A 5,331-nucleotide genomic window follows, 5' to 3' on the forward strand; every position below is an offset into this window, starting at 1 on the left:
GTGACGGGGAGAGGCTAGAGGCTGATCAGACCCCTGTTGCCTGCTTTAAATGCGCTGGGTCCAATAGGCTCCCCAGCGCTTAGAGATCTTCACACAGTGTGAAGTCTCCTCCTCCTGGTGTTCGTGGAGTCCTCCAACTTGGGCGGAAACCACTCAAGCTTTTTATACGGCTAGCAAGCCAATCACTAGCCGCCACGTGGGAATAATTTAGAACTAGCCAATAGTGGGGCACAAATTTGAATACGAATGGCGGGAACTCCTTGCAACGTGCATTTCTGTGCTGCAACAAAGAAATGCACCCTGCAAAGAAAGCTACTGGTGGCGGGAATTCTTTTGCACCGGGGTTCTCCTCTGCAGCAGAAAACTCCACCGTGCAAAGAAGCTGCAATTTAGCGGGAACAATTTAGCAGTGCCGAAGCACTCACAAAACAAAAATCACACCCTTGGGTTGTGACAGTGACCATTGGACCTTGTCATCCCCTGGGGTGCTCTGGTGAACAGGTGTTCCCCCAGGTCTTGATACACACCCCATATGTACTTATAGGTTGCCCCAAGTCACCCCTGAGCCTGTGCTTCTCCAGGCTGAAGAGTCTTATAGCTCACAGCCTCTCATCATAAGGCCTGTTCTCTTGCCCTCTTATCATGTGCATAGCTCCCCTCTAGAGTCTCTCAAGCTTCTCCACATCCTTCCTAAATTGTGGAGCCCAGAATGGGATGCAGTACTCCAACTGCAGCCTCCCCAACGCCAAGTACAGTAGGAGGATGACATCCTGGGTCTTGCTCGAGATGCATTGGTAGATGCAAGCCAGAGTTTTGTTTGCTTTGCCAGATGTGGTATCACATTGGTGGCTCTTGTTCCTCTTGTGGTCAGTCATGACCCCCAAGTCTCTTTCAGTCATGGTGTTAGTGAGTGTAGCATTGCCACGATTATAAGAGTGATGAGGGTTTTTAATTCCCTAAGTGGAGCACCTTGCATTTCTCCATATTGAATGCCATCAGGTTTTCAGCCACCCATCTTGCAAGCCTATTGAGGTTGGCCTGGATCACTAGCCTACCCTCAAGTGTTGCCACTCTTCCCCAAATTTTAGTATCATCAGCAAACTTGGCCAGTCCGCTTTTGACACCAGTGTCTAGATTGTTTATAAAGACATTAAAGAGTAAAGGTCTGAGAACGGAGCCTTGGGGGATGCCTCTAGTCACCAGGCGCCATTTTGATTTGGTTCCGTCATCTACCACTCCCTGGGTCTGACCTCAGAGCCAGTTCCCCAGCCATCGGACTATGGAGTAGTCGAGGCCGCAGTTGCTCAATTTTTCCATGAGGACATCATGGGACACAAAGGCTTTTTTAAAGCCCAAATATATGACATCAACCTCTTCCTTTTCGTCCAGGTAATACATCACCTGGTCATAGAAGGAAATTAGTTTGGTCAAGCAAGACCTACCCTTAACAAACCCATGCTGGCTATCCCCCAGAATGTTGCCTTCTGTTAGCCTGTCAAGAATGGTATCTTTGATCATTTTTTCCAAAATCTTCCCAGAGATTGAGGTCAAACTGATTGGCCTGTGGTTTCCTTGGTCTTCTTTCCTCCCTTTCTTGAAGATTGGCACCACATTGGCCCTCTTCCAATCTTCAGGTACTTCACCTGAACTCCACAAGTTCTCAAGTTTCCTCGCCAGTGGCTGCACTATGATGTCTGCCAGTTCCTTTAGCACTCTTGGGTGCAACCTATCCAGACCAGCTGATTTATGAGGGTCCAGCCTCTCAAGATGCTCCCTCACATGATCCATGCCAGTGGTGGGCATATATTCATCTTTACCCTGGTCATCCCACATCATGATAGGCAGGGTGGTCCCTTTGGGCTGGTGAAAAACCAACACAAAGTAATCATTAATCAGATTGTCTTTTTTCTGTGTGTCAGTAGTCAGCAGCCCCAGCTGGTTTAGCAGGGGTCCAATGTTGCCCTTGTTTTTCTTTCAACTCCCCACATATTTTGTTGTCCTTACTTCGTGTAGCCAGATGGAGTTCAGTTGCAGCCTTGGCTTTTCTATTTCACTACCTGCAGGTGCAGACCAGTGCAGTATACTCCTCCTTAGTGGTGTTTCCTGTCCTCTATTCATTATACACCTCTATTTTTAGATGAAGGAGGTTCATGAGTTTCCTGTTGAGCCAAGGGGGTTGTTGAGCCCTTTTACCACCTTTCCTACGGGTGGGGATGGACTCTTCTTGTGCTTCTGGGATCGCTTTCTTAAGGAGCAACCACTCATCATGAACTCCCCTCCCTGTGGAATCATGGCCTCTCAGGGCCTCAAGAACAAGCCTCCTGAGCTTATGAAAGTCAGCTTTCCGAAAGTCAAGGACTACTGCATTGACTTGCCAGCTTTGCGATGGGTAGTGAAAGTGATCAACTTGTGGTCACTGTCCCCCAGCTTCCCTTCGATTCTTAAGTTGCTGATTAGATCATTCCCTCTGGCCAGTACCAGGTCCAGCAGCGCCTTGCCTTTTGTTGGCCCATAAACTTCTTGGAACAGGTAGCGCTCATCCACGCATGTAAGGAAGCTTTGTGACTGATTGGATTTGGCTAAGTGCTCATCCCATAGGTGTCTGGATAGTTGAAGTGTTCCATGATGACCATGCGCTGAGAGTGTGCAGCCTTGGCCAGTTCCCATGCGAATTCTTGGTCAAGCACTTGTTCCTGGTTTGGAGATCTGCAGTTGACTCCTACCATTGTATCCCCTTCACTACATTCCCCTCATATTTTAACCCAAAGGGTCTCTAGTCTTCCCTCTTGGGTGCCAATCTCAGCTTTAAGGACGTGTAGTTCTCCTTCACATAGAGAGCTAAACCTCTAACCCCTTTTTTCGGCATGATCTCTCCTGTACAAAAGTGCCAGGGAAGGTTGTGACCAAATGATGATTTTTTAGAATTGGGTTGTTGTCTCATATTTGACTATGTGGCCTCTTTAGGAGATAGATGAAAACAGGAGATGGATAATGAAGCCAAGACCACTTTTCTTTAAGCAGAAAAGAAGAGAAACTTTGTATTTGAATGTCAAGTTGAACATGCCGACAAAAAAAACGGTATCTGAATCCACAATTCAGTGTTAGACTCTTGAATGCTTTATAGTTAAATGAGTCAACAGCAAGAAAAATGAGTCCTGAACTCTTTTATATGACTGTAAAGGGGAAAAAACTATATAATGTGTAGTGTCAGCTTTCATTACTGAACACTTTGACTATTTTTCATCTTCTTTTTAAAATACCACAGCAAAAGGCAAAGGAAATTAAACCACAAAACCTTATGCTCATTTAATATTAAAGATTTAACCTAGCGAGAAAAGAAAAGAAATTATAAAACCGCAGACACACTCAGGGAGACAAGAGATTTTAAAATAAAATGTAATATTTTGCTGAAAGCATATTAAATTGTCCTGAACTTTTCTCTTTATTTCCTTTCCCCACTTTGTTGATTAGTCAAATATGCAAGGGTATTTTTTTAAAAAGCTCTTGAGTCATTTAAAACCAGATCCTTCGGGTTGCTATTGCACTTTGTCTGTTGAAAAATGCTGTGTGCTCTACACTCCTGTTGAAGTCATTTGGAAGTGACCATGTTCATAATGTTGCCTGCCCTGCCTCCTCCTCCTCCTCCTGGCCCTGGCCCTGGCCCTGCCTCCTCCTAGTCAGTTAATTCAGTGATACCCAGTCAGGTGGTAGAGATTCAGGGTCATGTTAGATGTTACGCTTAGCATGTTTTGCTGCTTGACCACATGGAGGCTCGCATTTTAAGTGTAGCTAACACATCCTAAGTGTGATTGTATCACAGCCAAGTTACAACTTTTCACAGGAGGAGTATCTCCACATTGCAACATGTTCAGCTGTCATCACAGTGCTCCATGGAGATAATGCATGATCAGGATTCCAGTACAAGGTCTGGGACTAGCAGTCAACTCCAGCACCACACCAGAGCCTGTTCAAGACTCTTGTGTTGTGTGGGACCTGGGGCTGACAATCAGCTGATTGTCAATCCCAGTCCTAGCACCACACTGGAGCTGGTTCAAGACTGCCAATGACAGAGACCCAGCTCAACTCAAAGGCAGGTGTTTTCAGGCTAGGCACTGCTGGGCGTGTCTTAGGGATGACTCAGGCTCGGGGCATCAAGGTTGCTTGTTCTCACAAGCATGTGTGTGAGTCCAGTGCCAAGTTCAGTGTTGGGGGGGTGGGCGTTGGAGGGAGAGTACAGCTAGTTCCAGCCCCATCCACAACGGGCTGAGATAATAGAAAATATTATTATGAGACTGCTCAGAATACGTTCTAACTTTTTAATATGGCATGGTAATGCTTACTAGTCTAAATAAACCACTTGCTAAGTGTTCTGTCTGGTGAGGCCCTCAGTTGCTTCAGAAGGGTGTTGCCATTAGAGGCTAAGGGTAGCCATCAAATTTTGATCCTGATCTGGAGTTGAAATACTTTAACTTGTAACTAGCAGTCAGCTTTTCTACCTTGTTGTGGTATTACAAATTTGTGATTGCTTTTCACCAATTCAGTTGGCAGGAAAAGCTTAATTCAGTAAAATAATTGTAAGAGTCATGTTTCAATCATAATGACAGAAAAGGAAGAAGAGGAAAAGTACTGGACAGCATAATATATTTGATAAAGATGTCCAGAGTTTTACTGTGGTTTGGCAAAGAGAAAAATCCCTCCTTGACAACAGCTGTTGTTGAATTTTCCACCAGGCGCATAAGGTGTCTGATTTTATGAACTGAATATACAGTAGAATATGTAAATTTGGAAAAGACAGGGATGATATTTCAGTGACAATTAAGAATGGTTTTGCTTTGTGTATTTACATTTGATTTTAATATTTTTAGAAAGCTTCATTGGGAGTTTCAAAATAGTCTGTCTCATCTTGTTCTAGATATCAAATTGACAGACAATAGGTAATAAAGCAGCAAAAACAAAAAAAATGAACAGTGCCCATTTGAAATATTTTTTATACATTACAAGAAAAAGATTCACATGAAATCAAGGAGGAAGATTGTAAAAAGCATGGAACTGAATACTTGGCTTCTTTCCATGGTAAATCAGGTGTTTGGTGCTTTGTGTGTTGTTTTAATTTTAACCATTTAGTGACTGTTTCCCCAGTGCAGCAGGAAGTATAAGCAGTTGTTAAGTTTATTTTTTTTTTATCATGGATATTTTTTTTGGCAAAATGTTTGTGTAACCAGAAATGATTAGTGAGTTTATAAGTCAGGTAGTGGGTTCCAGATTTTGAACCTAAAGAAAGTAATGTTTGAAACAGGAATTGACAGTGGAGATTCTGCTACAATTTGCTCT

General features: G+C 43.8%; 1 protein-coding gene across 1 annotated transcript in view; it reads left to right on the plus strand.

Moving 5' to 3' along the window:
• NAV2 (neuron navigator 2) overlaps positions 1-5,331 on the plus strand; it is a 420,322-nt gene that overhangs the window by 328,357 nt on the left and 86,634 nt on the right.

The sequence above is a fragment of the Alligator sinensis genome, unplaced genomic scaffold, assembly GCF_000455745.1.
Source record: "Alligator sinensis unplaced genomic scaffold, ASM45574v1 scaffold442_1, whole genome shotgun sequence".
NCBI lineage: Eukaryota > Metazoa > Chordata > Crocodylia > Alligatoridae > Alligator > Alligator sinensis.